General features: G+C 41.8%; 2 long non-coding RNA genes across 4 annotated transcripts; one reads left to right on the top strand and one right to left on the bottom strand.

The window, feature by feature from the left end:
• Positions 1-5,376: 5,376 nt before the first annotated feature.
• LOC102389759 lies at positions 5,377-23,149 on the bottom strand. 3 transcript variants are annotated; one of them, XR_003103141.2, is made up of 3 exons: positions 22,847-23,135; positions 22,531-22,621; positions 5,377-6,005 (listed from the first exon to the last, which is right to left on the bottom strand). It is a non-coding gene; the product is annotated as an uncharacterized LOC102389759 (long non-coding RNA). The 3 variants fall into 3 exon arrangements; XR_327550.3 differs by lacking the exon at positions 5,377-6,005 and adding an exon at positions 6,012-6,909; XR_003103143.2 differs by lacking the exon at positions 5,377-6,005 and adding an exon at positions 18,723-21,007 and having other exon boundaries at positions 22,847-23,149.
• On the top strand, positions 22,630-25,624 carry LOC123329210. The gene is made up of 2 exons (XR_006544549.1): positions 22,630-22,855; positions 24,567-25,624. It is a non-coding gene; the product is annotated as an uncharacterized LOC123329210 (long non-coding RNA).
• The last annotated feature ends 220 nt before the right edge of the window (positions 25,625-25,844 follow it).

Raw genomic sequence — 25,844 nt, 5'->3', positions numbered from 1 at the left:
GTTCAGTGAGATACTCAGATGCTGGAAGCTAACACAGTTTTAGAGCTTTTCTTTGCTTGAAATCCTATCAGAAATTTGACAGGGAACACTAGCAAGGAATTCAATCTTGTTCTTCTCAAGATTCACATATGCCATCAATTTGGGCCTGAAGTCATGCTCACCCCTGGGTTGCCCCCTCAAAGTAGCATTTTATTAAAAGGGCACAGTTGTACACACTTGCTTATGTGCTCAGTCACTGAGTCCTGTCCAGCTCTTTGTGACACTATGGACTGTAGCCCGCAAGGTTCCTCTGTCCCTGGGATTTTTCAGGCAAGAATGCTGGAGTGCGTTGCCATTTCCTCTTCCAGGGGATCTTCCTGACCCAGGGATTGAACCCACATCTCCTGCATCTACAGGCAGATCCTTGACCACTGAGCCACCTGAGAAGCAGATACACGCACACGTTAGACCCAAAAGGCAGTCACGGAGAATCCATCTTCCACCTCTGGGGAGAAGAGAGCCTACTAATAAAGGGCTCTGGTGGTAGAATTATGACTTCTTTTCAGAAGTATTGGACTGAGAAATAAAGATCTATTAGGAAAGAAATCAGTGAGTCTTACTAGGGATTATTCTGTGTAGTATTTGGCCTCACCAGCATTTTAGTTTGTTTGTAAACAGTATAATGTGGCATAGCATTTTTTGCCAAAGGATGCAGTCTGAAAGTAATAAAACACATTTTTTCTTTGCTAAGCTGAGGCAAACACCCTATTTCATTTTTTTTTTTTTTTTTTTTTTTTTAAGGAGGCCAGTACGAGTGTCATCTATTGATTGTGGCTTAAGGCAGAAGTTTGAAAGTTCTGGCCTGTTCATGAACTGATGAGAGAGCAAAACGAGACAACTCGAAATGTCTATGTCCAGTCAACTTCCTAAATTATCCAGAGACTTAAGTCTGTGCTCATAAAGCGATTACTTGGTACATGAGCATGGGTGTTTGCAAGTAAACCTTCAAGACTGTGCCATTAGGAGGCAAAGTCTCACCGCTGAAAGAACACAGGGTTCAGAGTTGGAGCCCACTTTCTTCATTCCTGGGTCACCTACTTGAGAGAGGCCAAACCAAGGATCACTGTGAAGGGTTGACCAGCATCTTCTTTGTGCCTGTGGGATGTGATTACACCATTTCCCACCAGGAAGCAGAGCATAACCATTCTGCAGCCCCAGTCCTTAAAAATCACAAAAAGACTTTCTAGTCTGAGTGACTAAATGATAACTTCATTCAATCAATAGATACTGACTACAGTACATACAACATATATACTCAGATAATGTATGACAGAAATGCTTTTATTTGCAAAACTCCAAGCGCCCAACCCAGGCTCAGCTGTGTGGCCATGGTTGACATTGTCACAGGCTTACAGTGGAATTTGGTTTGGAAATTCTTATGGTATAATCACGAATTTACAACCATTCTGCAAACCCCTAGCCATGTGACCTTGTGTGACTGGTGAGGAGATGGCAGTATAGTGTCTTGGATGCTATGTAATTCTCTTTAATTCCCATCAACATACAGAGGTGACATATCATGATTCATTTGTTTAGTGGGTAAAAGAAAGCAAGAACAAGAAAACAGTAAAAACAAAAACACATTAATTAAAAAATGAGTTTATTTTTATATATACACTAGTTTATTTGTATATATAAAATATATCATTAATATATTAATTGCTTAGGAAAAAGGTAAATCTATATATGCATAGGAATGAAGACCATATATGTGAAGAATGTCAATACTGTATTATAAGTTGCTTCCTTTTTAATCAAAAGTGTATAGTAAAATATTTGAATCATTAAAATGTTATTGAAGTGGAATCAGAAAAGAATGTTGGGTTTTAAGCATTGACTGAAATCTCAGAAACAAGATACAAATGACTCAAATTGCAAAAATTCTTTAAATGTAATTATTATAGAAATGTTCATATTTTCATTAACCAATAACTTGAAAAATTTATTTAGCTTGATAAAGCTTCTTATATCTTTCTTAAGAAATGATCTGCTCAACAAGTCCAGAAAATAACACTGTAGTTTTTTAGAAAGTCAGGAAAATTCAACACGAATTCAAAGAAAAAAAAAATGGAAGAAGCTATTGAATGTCTTTAGGTAGCAATACTTAAAACCAGTTGTGAGTTCTTCAGAAAAACGATCTTGAAGATTGTGGATTTTCTGCACAAGATTAGAATTGGACAATGCAGTCCACTCTGAGCACCGAAATGGTCTCCTCTTGGGCACGCCCGTGATCTGGGATTGTTTTCTCAGAATAACAGGAAAGGGAGGAGAGTTGAGCCGAAAAACCCATCTGGTTCTAATTCAACACTCCCAGTAGACTCTTATGCACCAGATCCAAAGAACGAAAGCCAAACTTAAATGGTACTAATTTGAGGGAACCAGTGGAACGGACCCCACTTCCTGTCGTAACAAACGTCCTACGAGCGTCCTATGCGGAAGGGTCTGGCTAGGGTGCCAGTCCGAAGGAGGAGAGACTGTCCTGTGAATGTTCCAGTTTGCCTGAGAATTAAAGCTCATCACTCATGACGTCTTGTCAAACTTAGATCTAAGCTGGAGTAAATAAATTCCTCGCTGGATGTGGTCATGGGTCTGCCATGCTCCTGGCCAGATGCTCTCCCATCCAGGCCTGAGAACCCACAAGGCTGCCTCTTTGCCTGAGCCATGTCCTCGCTTTACTGGGATTCAGGGTAAACAAGACTAACCCATAAACATATCAAAAGGTTAAGATTTCGGGTTATGAAGGCTTTCCTCCCTCCACTCAGATGCTGGCTGAGGCAGCACTCCACAGGGCCACCTGGTGAGGGAAGAGATGCGGTTCTACAGGACAGCTTCTAAGCTTTTGAGCCTAACATAATCTGCTAAGTGTCTTGGCAGATGTACGGGATTTCAAAAGACACATGTTCCCACCTGACATATAGAGTGTGCCTATGTATTTATGTGTCATGAGGATTATGTACACTTATTCTCTACTGAATCTTCATGGATTTGTACAGAAACAGACAGGACAGTCAAGATTTAAGAAAGTTAAGCAAGAACGCTAAGAGTCGGGCACGACTGAGCGAGTTCACTTTCACTTTTCACTTTCATGCATTGAAGAAGGAAATGGCAACCCACTCCAGTGTTCTTGCCTGGAGAATCCCAGGGACAGAGGAGCCTAATGGGCTGCCGTCTATGGGGTCGCACAGAGTCGGACACGACTGAAGTGACTTAGCAGCAGCAGCAAGCAAGAAAGGAAGCTTGAAATATTGGGGGGTGGGGGCAGACAAAACTTGAGTTACATTAGCATAAAAGAGTATTGAATTTCTTTAGTTTCTGCCATTTTAAGGGCAAACTAAAGGTACTTGACCTGGAGTTCTTCAATGAACTGTGGAGTAAATTATGCTTTATCATTGGCAAATGAATGTTTAGACTATATGTTTGAAGAGCATAAACATATATGGGAGAGCAAAGACAACCATGAACAGAGCCAACTACAGACTGTCCCTCTGGGGGTCAGTTCATTTGATTCCACTTCCTACACAACCATGTTGGGAAGTCTCAGTTCTGATGTGGGCCATTGTTAATGAAGTTGAAATGCTGCCATCCAGGACACAGGATCCCAAACAGAACTACATCCACAAGGCCCTGACACAGCAAGGTGCAATTAAAGCCCAACTTCCCCATTACTGCTTGAGTATTACTGTCACTTAAGATAATATTCTAATATTCTGATTGTAATAAGAAGTGATTTACTACAGAAAAATGTGAAAAGAAAGAAAATGGTACAAAAATGAAAAAACGTATGCATAATATTTTTTACTAGAACTACTGTTCATGTTTAGATATAGTTCTTTGCATTTTTATATGTATTTCTAAAAATATAAAGATATATACATGGACATATTTTTTAAAAAATTCTATCTGTACGAAATCACAGTTTGGTTTTCTTTGTTTTTACTTAATGGTATATTGCCAATTTCCCTGTTAATTTGGCTTAAAACAATGGCTATATAATATACAATTGTTTGATCACTATTGCACTCTAAATTCCTCAATAAACCCACTGTTTTAAAAAATATACAGTTTAATTTTTGTCACTATAAATTATCCTACAATTAATATCTCTTTAAATACGGATGTGGGTATAAAAATATATATAGGTGTAGATAGATAGATATGGGTATAGCTAAAGATATAGTTGTAGATATGTAGATATATAATCCATGGTAAACATCAGAAAGAAAACTTGGTAGAAATGAACTACAGAAAGTTGTAACAGTTTGGTATTTGAATGACATGCACATGTGCAGTGAGAGTTTGATTAGAAATGATGGGTAGTGTAAGAGAAATAGTTGCAAGAGCACTCAGAGAAAATACAATCCTCTGCCTGACTTTTCTGAGACCCTGCTCTGGAGTTATTTGACTCCATTTGTTGCCAAGACGGGAACATTAACACAAGGATAGCTTCCTGAACAAATGCTTTTTGACAATAAAGTGAAATATCGGTTATCAAGTTTCAGAAATTAACCCAGGGATTAGAAGTATTTCCACGTGCATTTAAAAAGTCAGTAAGAATGCAAAAATACCAATACAATGAGTTCACTTTTCCTTCTTAGTCAACATAATGAGTTGGTGCCACTTTTGTATTTATAAAATATAATATAGACATATTCCAATTTCCTTCAAAAAAATTGTACACAAAGTCCCCAGTGTATAAAATCCTATTTTCATTTCTGTAATTTTACATTGTCCTGTTTTTAATTTGTGCCAAATGAAATTATTTTTTGATTTCCCTTCTGAGTTATTCTTAAACTTGCACAAAAGATTGAATGGTTCTGAATTAAGATAGACTCTGTTTCCACTTCAAATTTTATAATGTAGGATGCTTTGTGTACATTTAGCATAAAACATGAGTAAACTACAGAATTCTATCTTCTGTGTGTACAAAAATGTTTTTATAACACAAGGAATGTCATCTGAAGTAGCATCCTTAGTATAAAAATGTGTTATAAAGATTTCTGGCATTTACATAATATTTGCATGAGATAGTGCTAAATACCATATTTCTTTTTTTCTTTTTAAAATTCATATAACAAATAATCCCATTTCCCCAAAAAGCTGCATATTTCTTTCACCTGTAAAGCAGTACTCATCTTTTAAAGAATTGAACTTTTAGTTGATAGAACCATAAAATTACTCTTACTTTAAATAAAGTTTTAAAAAATATAAGAAAAACCATTCCTTTTTCCTTTTTTAAATTATGAAAATATGATAACACATTTATAGGAGACTTGGAAAATACAGAACAGAGTTACCTAAAGTTCTACTATATATTTCAATTGTTTTTTAAGTATATAAATTAAAAATTTTAGTTGGAGCTTCAATATCAAACTCTAAAAAATTAATAGAATGAATATACAGAGATGTAGAAGGACATAGTAGACCTAATTCAACATAATTAGGACTTGTGCAATTTTCACACAACAGTAGGATACAAATGCTATTCAAGTTCCCATAGACTATAAACCAGAAGACCCTGGAACATATCCAGGGACATAAGACCAAGTGCAAAAATTTTATGGTCTATAAGTATTGAAATCATACAGAGTCTGTTCTTTTATCACTGTGGTATTATGTTAGAGATCAGTATCAAAAGATATTTGAAAATAACCCACATATAGAAAAACAATCCCTTGCACTCCAAAATAAGCAGTGCAGAGAGATTTTCTAATTTTCTTTTTTTAAAATCAGATACATATTTGAAAGCAATTCATCAACCCCAATGGGTTTTTTTCTTTTCTGAAAAGCTCTCTTATGATTGTGTAAGACAACGTTCTCTATGTTGGTAATAAATGGCAGTCGTGGAGTTTTGGCAGCAGGCACGTCACTGTCCACGTGAAATGGATGGCGGGTCCCCACGTAGATTAGCTCGAGTTACACAATGTCACTGCAGAGAAAGAGCACAGAATTCCTCCTGTGGGCCGGTCCTGCATAAATATTGTAAAGTTAAGTGTGGGAGTGAGACTAGACGAGGGTTTGAAATGCATGGCTTCAGGAAAGCGGTCTTCAGAGAGAAGGGTCGTGGGGACTGTGATCTTCTCGTCAAGACTCCCTCATTGTAAACCCAGCTCTGCTGATGTCTCAGGACAGCTGTTTTCACTGTAGGACCTGGAGATGGCTTGCTTTTAGATGTCAGAGTGTAGAATAATTTGCCATAGATCTGGGGCAAACCCTCCTTAAACAAGAGAACAGTGTACCTATAGAGACACACATAGGCACACGATTCACTTGCAATGATTCTGAGGGTGTTTACAGAATGGGGTTAATTGTCCTCAGCCAATGATGCTGACATGTGCCTCTAACCACAGGGTGTGGGGAGAGCTCGTGCCCCAGCCTGGCCCCCTCTCCTTGTAGGAGCACAGTCCACCCTCCCTACTCTGTCCACTCGACCGGGGACCATCTGCACGCAGGGTCTGTGGCTCCAGGGAGATTACACTCAAGTGTACACATGTATATACACATACACAGACACAGGCACACACTCAAGTGTACATATGTATACACACACACATACACACACACAGACACACCCAGAGAGTCCAAGGTGGCCTTTTATTTCACCTACTTCCAGGTCAATAAGGACACAGTTCTTTTTTACCACCCCATTTGGCTTTCTTATGAAAATATTTTTTAATGGAAAAGTCAAGATGTATCCTTTTTTTAAGTTTGCTTTTTCAGAGGTCCAGCTTCCGGTTGACTTTAATCTGTGGGTCCTTCAGAAATGGACAGAATAGCCCACCACCTCTTGCCAGCAGGTCCTGGAGGCCCGCGTCTAGGCAGAGCAACAGCGTTCTTTCCTTGGAGAAGGAGAATTCTTTGTGCCCCCGGCATCTGTGTGGGAAGAAGAGCAGTGAAAGGCACCCATATGCCCTCCAGCAGGCTTTTCACATCAGGTTTCCAAAGTACTGGAGCTTCAGCTTCAGCACCAGTCCCTCCAGTGAATATTCAGGACTGATTTTCTTTAAGATGGACTGGTTTGATGTCCTTGCAGTCAAAGGAACCCTCAAGAGTTTTCTCCAGTTCCATAGTTCAAAAGCATTAATTCTTCAACACTTAGCCTTCTTTATAAACCAACTCTCACATTGGTACATGACTACTACAAAACCCATAGCTTTGACTATATGGACAATTGGACAATCGTTGGCAAAGTGATGAGATAAGTGAGAAGCTTTAAAAAATCCAAAATGAGATAAAATCCAGAATGAGGGAGAATGGGTAGGGGGGTATATTTAAAGCACCAGGGTCTATAAACAGAGTGTCCACTACATTTACTTTAGCCACAGGGTAGCATGGACCTAACAGAATATTTTAGGAAATAGTCTGTTTTTCAGAAGAACAAAAACAGACTTAGTTTTATTGATGCTACGTTTGTGGCAAGACAACTTTGGGAAAGATGTGCGAGGTGACAAAGAGAAAGCCAAAGTACTCATGTTCCAGGTTTCCAGTCTTCTCCCTAGAGAACACTGTCCACATTGGACAGGGTCAGCTATTAGGTTGGGGGAGTCAGGGCACATGTTTCTTATATGTGAGCAGCAAGGTGTCCTGATGACCAGCTGCCAAAGGTAACATCCTCCAGGTCTGAAAGGAAGCCCTGTGAATGGCAGGCATTGTCTCAGGCTGACTGCTGTCCTGACTTTCCAGGAGAAGTTGTAATGTTGGTCCCTGATACATTGCTACAGCAGTTTATTAGGGCATATAAAACTATTTATTGGAGTTCATAAAAAAAAAGCAGGTTTTGCTAAAAATACACTCCAAGCTCTCATTGGTTTCTGATAGCAATGCCAAAAACACCAGTAATCTCCCAAGAATATGGTTTTTAGATTTGGCGCTGATGCTCAGTTCAGAGCCCGTGAGTCTGGGGCATGGCTGCTGGTTCTACTCCAGCGAGGGTATCAGAATGCTTTCCAGCTGAAAATCACCACCAGATGGAGGTGGGGACTGGGGGCAGGAGCAGAGGAGAAGGTGGTTCTGTTATACTGAAGAGGATGTCAAAATCCGAGGGGCTCCAGGCTGGATACTACCTTACACAAGAGTACCTGGGTTTGGTGAGTGGGACAGGTAGCCCTGGTGACTAGGGTGGTGATGACCAGGCAGTCGTAACTGAGTGTTCTCTAGAGAAACGTGTTTCAAGGAGAAGGGAGCGGCTATGCTCTAGCAGCTGGTGAAAGGAGAGATGTCCACTTGATGTGGCAAATATGGAAACTCGGTGAATTCGGAAAGAACCGATTCAGAGTGAGTAACAGGAGCCTCCAGAGGATGGGAAAGGATACAGACTTCTGCCTCATCTCCCAACTGAAACAAATTAAACAGCTGTAAAGGGATTTTATTAGGTACAAAGGAAAAAAAAAAAAAAACCCTAAAAAAAATCTTGGGTTATTAAACCCAAGATTAAAAGGATAATGTAACTTACAGGTGGTATCTTTAAAAGAAGAAATGAACTCATATATACAGAGAATAGATTGATGGTCCAATACTGGAGAAAGATGAAGGGCTGCTGAGTGGGATGCTCTAGCGAGATTCCAGGACAGGGGCTGTGGTCCACGAGCAGAGGCCCTGGCACAGACGGAAAAGGTGCAGATGCTCTGAGAACTTAGGGAACGAAACGTCACAGGACCAGATATAATCACAGAACAATAACAGGCCCTGGGGCAAAAGGAGAGAGTGAGTGAATGGAGGGAATGGGTGTGGACAAAATTTCAAGGAGGTTTTCTCAGAAGGGAGTGGAAGAAAGGGGAGGGGCCTGGGTGAGACAGGGTTGTTGGCTTTGGTTTTATTTGAAAAACACTGAGTTGTGGTTCCCGGCTGTGAGAAGGATCTGCTGGTGGCTGAGGCTGGCATTTCAGGGGAGAAGAGTCCCTGGAGCCATGGATCCTTGAGAGAACAGGGTTGGGGGGGTAAGGTCTGGGGGAGGGCGCCCGTGAGCATCGTCCCAGGAGAGCAGGGGGCAGGGTGGAAGAGGAGCTTGATTTAGAGTCAGAGGGAAGACGCAGGTAGGCAGCAAGAGGATGCCATCAGTCCTTTTATTCTCACACTTAATTTTACAGGACCCTGAGACTCATGATGGAAGTGATGGAACCTTCCTGAAGTCAGCAGCAGCAGCAGTGGGGGGAAAAGCAGCAGAGCAAGGGCAGGGCTGGTCTGACCTCGATGGCCTCACTCCTGGGGACTCTCCGGTCACTTCTCTCCTGGACAGAGCTTCCCCACCAAGGATCTCGGGGTCCCTGGGGGAGACAGGCATGACTCTGCTTTATGAGAGCACAGGCAGAGAACCCACAGGACAGGGCTGAGTCTTACTGTTCTCTCTACCTCCTGAGCCAGGACGGCCATGAAAGGAAACCAGCTCTATTTTTAGTAGAATGAGATTTCTAACAGATGTCCAGATCCTTGAAGTCCCTTGGAAATGTTGCTGCTTCTCTGTACACCTGTCAGAGTTCTCTGGTCAAATTCTCATCCCATCAGAGTTCTCTGGTTAAAACTTGGCAACAGGATATGACAAAACCCAAGACATATATCACAACACATTTGGCTGTATCTGCACAGCAGGCCCCGCGTGGCCATGACTTCCTTAGAAATAACGGCACAGACACTAAGATGTGTGACTAATTTTACAGATGAGGCATATCCAGAAAAAAAAGCCATAAATATTTCAGCTTCTGAAAAAGCCTTGGCCCTCATAAAGCTATTTCCAAAGAGGGCAAGGCAGGTTCATGCTCCCTGAGACATTCCTAAATAAGGAATACTCTAAACGGGATTTCTGCAGAACTGGGGTGAACAAGGTGAGTCTGAAGTGGAGGCTGAGAACTCCAAGAGACAGATGATCACAGCTCATTATTTTTGAGTCTTTGGGGGTAAGATAACAGACAGCAATTCCTAAGAACCAGGTTTCCAGCTAGTGTGCATTCCAAATGGAAGAAGAAGCCTATTCTATCTTTCACCAATAATAACAATAAATGAGTGAGATTAATAGACATGAAAGCCCTCTAGAATCATCTAGAACAGAAAGACCTGAGTCTAGATAAGTTCAAGTCCTAGGCACATAGCAGAAGAGATAGAAAGGCTGGCTTCCACCCTGGTTCTGCTTTGCCCTCGTGTCTCTGCTTCCTGATAATCAGTGATGGAAACACAATGTCACCACTGAGCTCAGTGGCTTTTTAAAATATGTTTCTTTATTTATGTTGGCAAGCTGGGTCTTTGTTGCTGCACACGGGCTTTCTCTAATTGCAGCGAGCAAAGGCTACTCTCTAACTGCAGTGCGTGGGCTTCTCACTGTGGTGGCTTCTCTTGCTGTGGAGCACAGGCTCTAGGGCTCCCGGGCTTCAGTAGTTTCGGAACAGGGGCTCGGTAGTTGTGTCTCAGTGGAGCACAGATGCAGTAGTTGTGGTCCACAAGCTTAGTTGCTCCAAGGCATGTGGGATCTTCCCAGATCAGGGATTGAACCTGTGTCCCCTGCATTGGCAGGCAGACTCTTTTACCACTGGACCACCAGGGAAGTCCCTCAGTACCTTTTGCAATCTAAGAAACAGGCTACTTTAAATTGTTCTATAAAGACAAGCCCATTTCAAGTGACATCTCTGACTTCCATCTCTCTCCACAGCCACGCCTCTTTGACATGCTCTCTGACTTCTAATTCATCCACTTAGCCAGAGACTAGTCAGGTCACTGTCACACCTTACCACTCTTCTAGCTTCAGGAGGAAAAAAAAAAAAGTTTTCGTTAAAAACTTAGACTTTATTTTAGCTACAAGTCCCAGCCCTACTCTCTTAAGCAAAACTTGAAACACTAAAATCTGGTTTCTGGGCAAAGTCAAACATTTCCTCGCGAAGGACACTTGGTTAACAGCCCTCCGTGAGGTCATGTGTCACTTTGCTGAGTCCCCTCTTCCCTGCAGGCAGTTTCCTGATGTTTTTCTCAGCACGCCCCAAGAGCGTGCAATCTCGCCCTGTGCAGAGCCAGACATGATATGGTTCAGAAGCAGACAGAGAGCTGGAGCTGCCTGCTCCACCTGCTCAGCCTCCGGAATGAGACGAGCAGGCAGATTAAATCAAGCCATGCTGGAAGATCACCTTGGGATCAAAAAAAAAGATTGTTTATGAATTCATTCTATTTTCACTGCCTAAAGAAAACTTAGAGATTTCTTTAGTTAGACTCTCCTAGAGCCTGTGGCAAATTACAGACAAGATAATTAATCTGTTCCTTGCTGTCAGTGGCCTTCTCCCTCAGTTCAGTTCAGCTGCTCAGTCGTGTCTGACTCTTTGCGACCCCATGGACTGCAGCATGCCAGGTCTCCCTGTCCATCACCAACTCCCGGAGCTTGCTCAAACTCATGTCTATCGAGTCGGTGATGCCATCCAACCATCTCATCCTCTGTCATCCCCTTCTCCTGCCTTCAGTCTTTTCCAGGATGAGGGTCTTTTCCAATGAGTCAGTTCTTTGCATCCGGTGGCCTTCCCTCTAGAGGGACTCAGAGATATGACACCTCCAAACATGGGAGAAGTTCTCAGGATCATGTGAGCAGCCCCTTGGAGCATCGCCTACTCAGGACACCCCCACCTGAGGGTCCCAGGGTCTGTATCCAATCCCACCTCCCCGCCATCCTGGGGTCTCACATCCACCCATTTCACAGGTACCATCAGTGAACCCGCTGCCAAATCACTATAGCTAATGTCACTCACACATCCCAGGCCTGTGTGGTCACACCCATTGTTTCATCTTTACAACACTTTCCTGATTGCTGCGTCCCTGGGAGGCTCCTGAAGATAATTCACTAGACCGTCTGAGGTCCACCAGCAGGAGCAAGACAGGAGAGGCCCAGAGCTGCTGGAGCCCGTATCTCACTGTCAGGTTTTCAGGACAGTCCACCCCTAATGCTCGTGTTCACTCCGTGCTTGAAGATGCCAACAGGGAAGGAAGGCAAAGAATTCCAGACGAACAGCTCGTGTACAAAGCTACTGGGCTCATGGATGAGTCTTTATAGTGCTGCTTCTTCATGAAAGCACTTCCTGTGTCACTTTGGTAGATAAAAGACCAGAGTCGTGAGACAGCGTGCTGTGTCCTGATGGCAGAGATCACTCTGTGCTGTGGAATGAACCCTGACACGGAGAGGCTTGACAATCTGGGATGAATCCCAAAGTGGAGAGGCTTGATGGTCCAGGCTTCACTCCTGCCCACCTCAGCTGGATAGTACCATGACTTGAGAAACAAGTCTGATGGAAGCTCTCACGTCCTGCGGCTCCACTTCCTGGACCACAAAGCAGGGTGGCCTGGCTGGCTAAGAAAATGCATGACCAGACCAAAGCCACCCTTCTGGACTGCAGGCTGTTGGTGACTTCATTCCCAGCACATTGGCCAGAGATGGCCACTTCTCCCCACTGAGAGGCAAGTGTTCTGAGAAGTACCAGGAAATACCTGGACAGCCAGAGGCAGTGAAAAGACATTCAAGGACATCACAGTTCAATGGAAGAGATGCAAGACAACAAGTGTTAAAGCAAAGAAAGGAGCCTCCTTCCAGGGAACTCGTGGATGGACTGATTTATAATTCTTAGGAACCAAGGAAAGGTTATGTCATGGGGTTGAGTACTGGTGCATGACCAGGGCTCTTAAGTCAAAGGAAACCACCTGAGGAACACTTCTTCATGTCTTTGCTGTTGGCTGTTCAGGGGTGGGGAGGAGGGGAAGGAGACAAGAAACACAGGAAGGGGGCTGTGAGGTAGTCCTCTGAGCTGGCAGACCTGGGAGCCCTGCTTTCTTGTAGGAGGGGAGCACATTTCAAATTCCAGCCTCTCCCTGGGACATGCATTTACCTCCCTTTCTCCCTTGCTCTGTGAATTCTTTACTGATGCAGATGAGACAGTTCATAAAAATGCATCATGGACCCATTTAAACTATATGATTAACTGCTAATATGTGATATTAACTTGGAGGATTTTATGGAGATTAGCACGTATAATTATATCTAATGGTATATGATAATTACCTGTTTGGTTGCATTTTAAAGTATGATGACTTGAGAACATTCATCAATCCATATATGGCTCCAAGACTGATAAAAATTGCAACTCATCTTAATTGTTTTTAAAGTAATCAAACTGACATCTTTGCGGCCTAAAGGAGACAGATTTCATGAAGACCATGTTAATAATATGGGCTTCCCTGGTGGCTCAGACAGTAAAGAATCTGCTCATAATGCAGGAACCTGGGTTCAATCCCTAGGTTGGGAAGATCCCCTGGAGAGGAGCATGGCTATCCATTCCAGCATTCTTGCCTAGAGAATTCCATGGACAGAGGAGCCTGGTGGGCTACAGTCCATGGGGTCGCAAAGAGTCAGACGCGACTGAGAGACTACCACTGTCATGTTAATAATACAGTGACTGGAAGACTAATTGACAACCCTTCCATTTTTTTTAAATGAGACATTCTGATCAATATCTTTCAAGTGGTCAGTGAAATGTGAAAGGAATGTTTCTACATTTCAGATTCAACATGCAAAAATTCAGCCGGGGTCCTGATTTGTGTACGCTGTTGGTGTACAGAGGTCTCCCTGAGGAAGATCCTGGAATGGGGCAGGTAGATGTTTGCCCAGAACTTGTCTTCTTAATGGGGCAGAGAGTGGAGGCTTCCCATGTCAGGACAGAAATGCTCACAGCTTCCCTGGTGCCCTCACCTCCCTCTGCTTTTCCTTGGACTCTTCCCGGCCCTCCAGATGCCCTTCTGCCTCCTCCTGCTCAGAGGAATGGATCCAGTTAGACATGTGATTCTCCTGTCACGTGACAAAAGCTCTATTTGCCGCTCTACCCAGGCATAGTGCTAGCTGATCTTTAGGTTCGCCTTGGGTCTATTTTCTTTCTTAAATATTTATTTGTTTGGCTGTGCTGGGTCTTAGTTGCAACATGTGGAATCTATTTCCCTGATCAGGGATTGAACCCAGGTCCTTGTACTGGGATCGGAGTCTTAGCCATTAGGTCATCAGGGAAGTCCCCTCTGGGCCTATTTTTACATCCCCTTATTCTTGTGTTTTGCTGTGTCCTCCAAATGACTCACCTGGATATGAATCCTAAGTGATATATACAGTGACCTGAAGCTCACCGTACAGTTCAAGTCCCCTTCAGCTCTGAGTTATGCAGACCTACATGTTGGACCATGTAAACTGGGCAAGACCAAACTCTGTGATGTATTATACATAGAATCCTAAGTCCTGGGTACCCCAGCCCCTGTCACTTTCCCTGCGCTATTCTAGCAGAGAGGATGAGAAGACAGAAGTCAGGAGCCACCCAGCCCTTCGCCGTGAGGACTCAGGCTGAGAGCCAGAGGAAGCGTGGGCTCCTGAAGGTCGATCCTGTCTCTGCACTCACTTGGGAGATATGGCCACTTGGATGTGGAGCTGGCAAGTTGTGGGCAGGCCAGGTAGGGCGTGCAGGACAGACACACAGCTGGTGTGCAGAGCACCTACAGCAGGAAACACACTTCCCGTATCCTTCATCTGGTCTCTCGAATTCTAATGACTTCATGTATATTTCATATCAGCTGACGGGAAAGCTCAAACAGGAAATGCTCGATGTTTTTAGAGTGTTCCCTCGTCTTATTCTGAAGCTATCAGTAAAATTATGATTTCAGTGTCTTTACAAAAATGCCACATTTTTTTTTTTTGCATCGTAAGTCAGGCCTCAAGGAAATACATCATTTCCCATTTGCATGAACACTGCTTTACTAAAATGAAGTGAAATATAATACTATGAAGGCAACTCTGTTGAAAAAAAAGTCCATGCTCAACTTTCTAATTATTAACACAATTACTTTTTCCTGCTGCAATTTAAAGATACTAATACATTATTAAATTTAACTTCAGTTGACTGAAATGCTTAATTAAGAGAGTATGCAGATTTTATGTACATAATCGAAGTTTCAAGTTGAAGACTAATTTTCTAGTTAAGCGAAAGTGTTAGTCACTCACTTATGTCTGACTCTTTGCAGTCCCATGGACTGTAGCCCACCAGGCTCCTCTGTCCATGGGATTCTCCAGGCAAGAATACTGGAGTGGGTAGCCATTCCCTTCTTCAAGAGATTGTCCTAACACCTGGGTCTCTTATGTTGGAAGGCAGATTCTTTACCATCTGAGCCACCAGGGAAGCCCAATTTTTCAGTTGACCCCGTCTGAAAATGAAGACACTTTATTTTTTATAGTCACTGAATATTCATGAACCTAGAATCTGGGTGGCAATCTCCAAAAGCGAGATACAAATCAAAGACGAATGGGGTGTGACTTCTTTGTTGTGAGCCCTCAGGAAAACATGTAGGCTCCTCATGAGACAAAAGGGAAAAGAAGATGTAATCTCAAGTCAAAGGCAGGACCATTTAATACTAGAGATGTGTTCAATGGATACAGAAGATACTTTTTATGTATCAAACTGAGGATGCTGCCAAGAATCTACAGATAAACCAGGCTATGGTGCCTGTCCTCAGGCAGGTTGCAGTCTAGTGAGGAAACTGGATAAGAGTTTCGTGCTCTGAAGCCATGGTGTCACCGTGAGAGGATCACAGAGCTGTGGGTCCAATATGGCTCCCAGCTGGGAGGGAGGGCCCCATGCAGTGAGGACAGCTCTTGATCAGGCCAAGAATTAGGGCACCTTTTACAGTTTTGCTGGAGGAGGGGGCAGGCTGCCTGACGCACAGACAGTTGGGTTGAGTGGAATGGAGATCAGACTGGCAACATGACGAACAAAGTGCAGAAGTGGTAGTCCATACAAAGCACCAAAGAGAACAAAGACACAAGTGTTCATGTCACAGGTAATAAGAAGACAAGGTGAGAGGTGAGGCTGCTGCCTTGTCGTTGAGATTCTTAGATTTTTACTTTAAAAAAGTGAGAGATTTTTACCTTATTCACAGTTGGTAAATTAAGTAAGTGAAGACAGATGGGGTTCCTAACTAATCCTTCTGTAAAATATGAATAATATTAGGAATACTGCTGAAAGTGAAAGCCTCTCAGTCATGTCTCACTCTTTGTGACCGCACGGACTTTACAGTCCATGGAATTCTCCAGGCCAGAGTACTGGAGTGGGTAGCCTTTTCTTTCTCCAGGGGATCTTCCCAACCCAGGGATCAAACCCAGGTCTCCTGCATTGCAGGTGGATTCTTTACCAACTGAGCTATCAGGGATATTAGGTATTTAAAACTTCTTTTAAAGTTAATTAAAAAAATATATAGCAAGTCAGGAAGATGCAAGAGGTCAGACAGCTGAGTGTGAGCAGCGTTTCAGGATGAGAAGCCCACAATCGGCACCACTCTGAGGTCACACCAAGTCCAGTGAGTCTGAGGTCAGGTTCCCACAGGGCTGGTGATCACATTTTACCCCACATCCTGAAGAGGAGAACCTACAAAGACAACCATTCGCCTAAAATTGGGGTGCTTGGAATAAGAGCCATGTGATGGTAAATTTCCCCAGAGCCCAGAAGGTGTGAGGAACTTGGAGAGTGTTCTGAGAGGAAGAAAAGCAGTGTCTCCTGAGAAACGAGAGCCCTCGAAGACTCTCGTGTTTTCGTAAGCGTACCTTGTGCAAAACAGGAGAATGCAAACCACCCAGACAGTGAGCTAGCAGGCTTCATGTGGGCAGGCTGGACACGTGGGAGTCTTCACCTGCTTTTTTTTTTTTTTCCATCTTCTGGCCTGCTGTTAATAGTGCAGCTTCTCATCTTCAAGATCTTGTTCCTGCCAGGGCTGCGTTCACTTATGATTTATCTCCACTATTTCATTTCAGTCCCACCCACTTCAAAGTCTGCTACTGATCTACAAGTCCTTTAAAAATGGATCATTTCTTTACTTTCAATCAGCTCCTCAGAAGCTGTCCCAGCAGATGATTCTAAGCCATGTTTCAGATGGTCTCCATAGAATGTCTCCTCTGCCATATTTTGTTAAAAGACTGAGCTCCTCCTTCTCAGATAATAACCACATAATCCACCTCTCTCGGGGGTTTGCTTCTTAGGAAAAGTCCCAGAAGCGGTGGCTCAGCACCTAGGAAGCTCTAAAATCAACCCAGACTGATTGCCTTCACTTAATTCTTCCTGCCCGCTCTGCTTGGAAGATAGAGATACGAACCCATTGACTCGGGTGCAGTCTGAGCCAACCAGCGTACTCAGAACATATGCTATTGCCTTAATTTTTTAAAATTTATTTCATTGAAGTATAGTTGATTTACAATATTATGCTTATTTCCTCTGTACAACAAAGTAATTCAGTTATACATATATATATATATATATATTTTCTTCTTCATATTTTTCCATTGTAGTTTATCATAGGATATTGAATACAGCTCCCTGTGTTCTGCTGTGGGACTTGTTGTGTATCTGCATCTGCTAATTCCGAACTCCCAATCCATCACTCCCCCTTGGCAACCACAAGTCTGTTTCCTATGTCTGTGAGTCTCTTTCTGTTTCATATGTTTGTGTCATATGTAGATTCCACATGCAAGTGATGTACTAAGTTACTTTAGTCATGTCTGACTCTTTGTGATCCCATGGACAGTAGCCCACCAGGCTCCTCTGTCCATGGGATTCTCCAGGACAGAACACTGGATTGGGTTGTCCTTTCCTTTTCCAGGGGATCTTACCAACCTAGGGATTGAATCCATGTCCCTCAAGACTTCTGTGTTGGCAAGCAGATTCGTTACCACTGTGCCACCTGGAAAGCCCCCATGCAAAAGTGACATCCCATGGTATTTGTCTTTTTCTTTCTGACTTACTTCATTTAGCCTGACAGTCTCTAGGCCCATCCATTGTTTTTGCAAATGGCATTATTTCACTTTTTTTCTATAAAAGATGTTTCAAAATTGTAGAGTTGGAATCACAGGCAGTAGAGGAAAGTAATCCTAAAGAAGACTGAGAGAAAAACAGGAGTTCTAGAAGGAAAAGAAGACATTAATGGACTTTGAAAAGTTTCCCAGATATGCCTCAGATAAGGAAAATAATGAGTTGTAAGAAATAAACAGAAATAAATATGAGAAGACATTAAAGCATCCTAAACCTATTGATCAAAGGGATTCTAGATGATACTAGAATAACATCTTTAGATAATATCTGAGAAATATCCACCATTATTCAAAACCATATTCAAAATGTGAATATGTGGTTATTTGGAAAATATACCCCAGCCTTACACTCCATATGAAAGAATTCTTGGGGAAATACTGACACCAAATAGCAAATGCATTATAATAGCAAGCTCTGGGTGGGCAATAAACAGATATTCTACAAATGGAAACAAAAATGAAAGTTAGAATTACAATCTAGGAAAATGTTAACTTTAGAATTAAAAGCACAAAGAAATAAAGAGGGATTTTCTGTTTTTCATATGTACCAAACCATACAAACCTAAGAAAATAAAGCAAAAATTAAACTGTTAATATTATAATTTGAGTGAGATATTTTAAACTGCTTCTTTGAGACTTGGACAGATTTAAAAGACAAAAATAATTCCATGAAATAACTAAATAGTAAAATAAGTATGTATGGTTTAATTGGTATATATGAAATCTCATATTCCTTAAAAAGATTTTTTTTAATGCCCATGTTCATGGAACATTTATAAAATAAATTACTTTCTTAGCTCAAAAGAATGCCTAAGTACATTAAAAAAAAAAAACTTTATTGAGTTCATTCTGTGAACATGAGCTAATAAGATCAGAAATAATGAATAATATAAAGGGACCAATAATCAGAATCCCTGGGGGATTAAGGAGACCATTCCTAGACAGATAACTCTTGGACAAAGAGAAAATCAAAAGGAAAATTACAAGGATGTAAAAAGTTATGAGGAGGAACTATCTTCCCAGCTAAACCTGTGGGACAGAATGAAAGTAGTTTTCAGAAAAAGAAAAAAATTGACATGAAATATCATCATTATTTACAAAGAAAGTTAAAGAATAGAGTTGTGCTCATCCTATGAATATAGAAAATAATTTAAACCCAAAACAAAGAGGAAAAAAATTCATTACAAAAGCTAAAACTAGGGAAAAATTTTAAAGGTAGCAGAAATTTTAAAATTCAAATCTGAGTCAGTTTATTTATATGAATGCTTCATGAGCTTGTTTAAAGCAAAAAGAGAAGGCAAAAAAATGCACCAAACTGGGAGAGAGAAACAAGAAATAACTATAACTATAGAGGTAGAAGTGATTAAAGCAGTCATAAAAATATATGTATATATGAAACTTTCTGACAAGACATTTGAAAATTTAGAGGAAATGGATGACTTCCCAGCAAAATATATATTGCCAAAATTCACCCAAAAAGAAAGGAAGGGGAAACTTAAATACATCAGTTACCATAAGAGAGTTTAGAAAAAGACACTTAAAGATCTACCATTGAAAAAGACACCAAGGACAGATGGAGTCCCAGCTGAGGTTTATGTAACATGAATTTATATAACCTTCAAGAGAGAGGCTTCTCAAAGTTAAATTATCCCAGGCCTCAGAACAGAGATGAAAGGCCTCCCAATTCACTTCCCAAAGGTACCATAACTCTTTCAAAATTCTGATAAAGATAGAACAATATAGGAAAATCATAAATGGGTCTGATTTATGAAGACAGAAAAAAAACTTATTGAAGTATTAGAAATGTATTCCTGCATTATTTTCCTAATTTGTGAACATTTTTTTTAGATGAGCATCTAACCTATCTCACGACAACAAACAAAATGAATAGACGATATATACCTATGATGTTAGATGGTGGTAAGTGAAAATGGAGGAGAATTAAAGACAGGGTGTAGACAGAGAGGTTTATTTAGATTTGTCAGAGAAGGAAACTCGCCAGTTGCTAGTCAAGACCAGACCAGGTGTATGTGGCCGAGGAGATGGGTGGGGAGCCTGACTCAGAGGGTGAAGCCAGGGTAAGGCCTCAGGGGCAACATGGAGACATGGGTCTGGATAAAAACAACCCCTGGGGAGAGTATGAAAATGATGTGGTCAGGGAGGTAACTGGGCATCAGAGACAATAATGAGTATGTCTTTTAAGAAGCCCCTGGAGGGACTTTCCTGGCTGGAAATGGCAGTTTTGTAGTCTTGAGCTACCCCTGGTAACCTAAAGCTGTGATGTTGGAGGAGATTTCCAAGATGGTTTAAATAGGTAAGGGGGAATCTAAGATAAGAGTTGTCTTAGTGGAGCCCTGGAGGTCAGAGACCTGCTCAGAGGGAGACGTGAAATGGAGAAAGGCAGTTTAGACAACTCAGGGGAGCTTTACTCTAAGAAATGGAGAAAGTGAGGCAATACTGAGACAGGAAAATAGAGATTTTTATCTGTTTATGATCAGATAACAGCATGTTTACATATAGATAGGGAAGATTAATTAATGAGAAGAAAGAGGAAGCATTTCTAGAGCAAGTCCCTGGACCAACTTGGGTGAGGGGTCTAAGACACGTGCCAGAGGAGAGGTGGCTTGGCTAATCTTGATGGGAGGACATGGAGATGCTTGTAGGTGGTCCACATGAGAGGTGGACACCCTCCTCGGATGGCATCCCGCTCCTGAGAGAGACCCAAAGGGATACAATCCACCAGGGTGAGAATGGAGGAAGAGGGTGGGAGTTTGAGAGGGGGAAGAGAGGGGGAGGGAGAGAGTGAGAGGACTCTGGGAATCCAGGATGGTGGTGATCTGTGTGAGTGTGCTCAGCTGTGTCCCACTCCACAGCTCCATGGACTGTAGCCCACCAGGCTCCTCTGTCCATCGGATTTCCCAGGCAAGAACACTGGAGTAGGTTGCCATTTCCTTCTCCAGGGGAGCTTCCCCACCCAGGGATTGAACTCACATCTCCTGCATTGACAGACAGATTCTTTACTACTGAGCCACCTGGAAAGGTAAGGGAGAATTCATCTCAGGTGCATTTATTATTCTTCAGCTACATTCAGCCGGGCAAGTATGGGCATGGAGCCGGCACAAAGATGAATCACTGCTTGGTCATGTGGGTTCCATCATGCAGACATAAAAGAGAAAATTTACATAGTGTTAAAACTTGTTAAATAACATTTCTCTTTAACCATTCCTCTTTGACTTTGTTTAAAAAAAGAAGAGTATATGTGAACTGTGTAAGTACAATAATAACTATTTACACAAGACAGTTGGAATTATTATTTTAAAGGGTAAAATGCAGAATCTATTTTAATTAAAGTTAGACATTAGAGATGTATCCTTACTATTACAATTATAATTAAATATTGTCTTCAAGGATCTAGTCACTATAATTAAAGTATTTAATAAGTCGTGTGGCGTTTTCAAAAGATAAAAATACCTCCTTTTTTATGAGATGATTCTGTAACTAGAAAATCCAAAAAGCTCTTTCTAAACAATTGGAATTAGTAGAAGAATTCAGTAAGGTGAATGAATATAAGGTAAAATATAAAAGCCATTAGGATTTTTTTAGTTTAATAATGAGAACTTAGAGGAAATCAGAAAACTAACTGTTCACAAGCAGTGTGATCTACTACCAGACAGTGTGAGAGCCCAGAGAGGACCATCCCTGCTCAGAAACACCAGGAAACCTGGATGCTGAGGGTGCAGCTGGACCACAGAAAGCTCTGTCCACTGGCCCACCCTCAGCTCAGGGGAATTCTGGAGGAATTCAGAGCTGCTGGTCAGAAGGGGCCAGAACGACACCTGGACCAACACAGCCCAGCTCCTAGAGCTGAGGATAACTCAGCCTCCCATCTCAACAGCTCAGCAGAAGGGGCACGCCAGGTCTCAGTCCGACTCTCCACACCTAATAGCAAGCATTCATTTAAAAGTAATGGGGAAAAGGCAAGGAAAAAAGACACAGGCCATCTTCATGAGACAACAGGGCCAGCAGAATCAGGCTCCAGTGGCCCCGCTGTTGTCACCCCCAGACAGTATCTTTAAATAATGGTGACTCGTGAGTTACAGGCTCTGGTGGAAAAGACAGACCATGGACGTGAAGGGATGGTGGAGAGATGGAAATTGTAAGAAAAGGTCAAATACCATGCTGACCCAAAAAGTGCAAGTTCCAGGGTACCACAGGTGAAGAACGCACTTAACAGACTTGTTGGTGGACTCAGTGCCACCAAGGAAAGGATCCTTGGACCTGAAGCAACATGGCAATGGACATTAGCCGAACCGAATACACAGATGCAGGGAATAACAGTGAAAATCCAGCTGGTATCATTTAATAATTGTTCTTCAGCAATCCACCTGCAAGGTTGTCCATGTCCATCAGTGTCTCACTGGACACTCCGTGCCTTTCCACTATGCCCAAGTGTAGCTGCAGAAAACAAGAACTGACACCCTTCAGCAGGAACACTTGAAGGATCAGCTTTAACCTAAAACAGCTAGAAGTCACTCAATATAGAGTCTGCCTACTTGTATCTGCCAAGGCAGGCAACAATGCATACAATTTCCTGCCCCCACCCCCAAAGCAAGGACATTTACACGAGTATATTAAGTTTTATTCTCATCACTCACATTCTTACCACACGCAGATCTCACTTTCCTCACCAGCATGCAGACCCGGTCCAGCTCCAGCCTTAGGCGACATAAGCCTCCGTTTTGTTGACTATAAGAAGGAAATGACAATAAATATAAGACAGTGTAAGTAGAGAACCTAAACAATGCTCAGGACCACATAGGTCCTGATAAATGGACGCTCTTGCTCTAGCTTGGACTGAAGTTATTTTTACTATGTGTTCTCAAATGATAAAGCTGCCCCAGCATCATAGATTGTTCCCAAGTTACAGAGCCTCGTTCCTTGGAAAGCAAGTTGAACACCCATCTGTCTGACCTGGTGCAGGTGAGTCCTCCCACCAGCAGGAAGTCACAACAGGTCCTGAGAGGTTGGCTGTCAGTCCTCCGGTCCCTGAATTTTCCTACTGAATACGTGCGACCTTCTAAAAGCCTCCTCTGTACTTACTCCCATAAGAGAGCTTGTAAGAGGAAGTGGAAATTTCCAAATATATTTTTCATAAGTAAATCATGCTAGCACTTACAGATAAATTGGGGGAAAGTATATACCAGTCCACTTAATTATAGTGATGCTACTATCCCATTAAGCTTCTATGAAGACAGAATACATAAAAATTTTAATAACATCACCTAATATGAAAGTTCCGATCTGATTCCCTCCTGTTCTTTGTCCTTGTTGTACATTAAATATACAATATTGTGTTTAAAAATGATACGGGGCAAATGGCAGCGTGTTAATGATCAGACATATCAGAATGAGTCATGTAAATATGAAAGTAATAATTAATTTCAACCACAGAAGAGCAGATTAATCACTTGCACAAACTTAAAATCGCACGTAATTTGTCAATGTTTATGTCAGGAAAGCTCTAGAGTAGCTTTGGATCCACACACCTGCATTAAAATTACTTAATGATATTTCAAATGATATTAATCAAATATGATGAACAGAAAAAAGAATAGAGTTGGGGCCCATACGGCAGTTTTCATAGCTGAGATGGCTCCAAGCACTTGGCAGATGAATGACCAAGGTGAACAGTGGCTGGTAAACATTGTGAGGTCACAGGCCCGCTATAGCCCACAGTCACCCTTGCATCCCAGAGCTCATCTTCCTACTTCAATGCAGCCTCTTAATGTCAGCATCTTTAACAGGCATGGAAGAAGCAGAAGAAGTCTTATAAACACATCATTATGAAAAGTTTCTATGATGGGGCAAAAAAACTCAGACTGCTCCGTCTAACCAGCATGGAACCCCCATTCCATCTCTCCAGAGTGATGGGGAATGTGTGACCTCACCAAGCTCTTACTCTTCTTTCTTATTCATCACATCCAAATCAGTGGGTTTCTCATGGCATTGCCATTTCTTTATTTAGAACGGGGTCCCCAACCTCTGGGATCTAATGCCTGATGTTCTGAGGTGGAGCTAATGCAATAATAATAGAAATAAAGTGCACAATAAATATAAGACACTTGAATCATCCTGAAACCATGCCTCTGCTCCCATCTGTGGAAAAATTGTCTTCCATGAAAAGGTTGGGAACCACTGATTTAGAAAATAATTTTAGAATTTTAATTGCCATTGAGCACAAGCAAATAATTTTAGTGAAATTTGCCATAGTATAGCTCCCATACTGAAAAGTGGACAAGTTAGTCATAAAAATGTGCACAACTCATGTACACGAAGTGAAAAATTCTCCCGAAGCAAATGTATCCATGTCACCCCCATGCAGATCAGGAAATAAAACACCACCCTCAGCCCCAGGTCCCTGCCCTCCCCCAAAGGCTTCTGCTATCTGGACTTTAACACGTGAGATGAGTCTCTGCATTTCAAAATTGTTAGGAAGCTTTCCCAGCGTTTGAATAAACCACAATCCTTTTATCCCTCCTAAATGTGTTGGTTGGCTCTTGGAGTTGGCATAAAGAGTTCCGATGTAAAGATTCTTGGATGTATCTCTGGGTGAACGTGTGTCCTCATTTTGGTGGGATACGTTCCTAGGAAAGAATTGCTGGTGACACCCTCTGTTTATCTCCTGTTTCAGAATGCAACCACGGAGCAGTTTCACCCGTGGGTATTTCCTTCCATCAGCAGTGGCTGAGAGTACAAGCTGGTCTGCCTGCTGCCCAACCCACATTTCAGCCACTTCAGTTGGCTGGTGCCTAGTGGGATCTCGTTGGCTCTAAGCTGCATTTCTTTGTGATTAATGAGGTGGACACTTTTTCATATATTTATTGGCTGTTTGTAGAACCTCTTTTGTGAAGTGGCTGTTCAGATCTCTGGAGTGTATTTCCATGGGATTGTCTGTCTTTTTTATTGATTTGTAGAACTTCTTTATATATTCTGGACATAAATCCTTGGTGCCGTTTGAATTGCAAATATCTTCTCCTAGTCTGTGGCTTGCTCTTTCATTCCGCTAATAGCATCTTTTGATGAAAGTTCTTAATCATATGAGGGCAAGTTTACAAATTTTCCCTTTATATTCAGGTCTTCTTTTTAAGAACTCATCCCAAGGGCATGAAGATATCCTCACATTTTCTTTTAGGGTTTTTTTGTTTTCCTTTCACATTTGTATCTGTAACCCATCTGGAATTCATTTTTGTGAATGATATGAAATAGGGTCAAAATAATTTTTATTTCAGGGAAACAATGGTGAATAAACCACAGCGACTGACTTTAGAGACCTTGTTGTCTATTGAGGGAAGTGGACAATTGGGCAATTACTTACAATATAGTAAGTTTTTCTAAATAATATTGTAATGAGAAAAAGAAATGTTTGTCTTCAAACTGAATTTTGAGATTGCACACATGGGCCTGAGGAAAACAACATTTTTGGTCTGGCTGGTAACAAGCGGCAGGTTTCCTGGCTTAGGCGCTGTGGACTTTTTAGACAAAGGAGAGCAATGTCATTGAGCACAGCCATTGATGCAGCAGTCCTGCCTTTTCCCATGGGTGAATCCAGGCGTGGATGTACTGGGACAGTAGAAGGAGGTGTTTCAGTAGAGATGGTGCCGGAGCAACATGGCATTGCAAATGCCTCCTATTTCCTTAACAAAGCAAGAATCGTCATGTCTTCCACAGGGTTATCAAATCCATCCAGGCTCAGAATCAAATTTGATATTTTGAAACTTTTCTAAAAGGCCAAATTTAAAACATTTAAACTACCGAATAGCTTTGTGAGAAAACATCTTTGCCATTGTTCTGTAGTTTCTGAATTTTTTAGCAGTGAGTTATTTCTCCTGACCATTTGATGATTTAGTCACAATGTTTTTTTCATCATAGGGTTGAAAAAAAAGTACATGTCTTTTCAGTCCAATTAATA

Source organism: Bubalus bubalis, chromosome 14 (genome assembly GCF_019923935.1).
Source record: "Bubalus bubalis isolate 160015118507 breed Murrah chromosome 14, NDDB_SH_1, whole genome shotgun sequence".
NCBI classification, from domain to species: domain Eukaryota; kingdom Metazoa; phylum Chordata; class Mammalia; order Artiodactyla; family Bovidae; genus Bubalus; species Bubalus bubalis.
The sequence above is the reverse complement of the archived record's forward strand: the minus strand, read 5'-3'. Positions and strand labels throughout refer to the sequence as shown.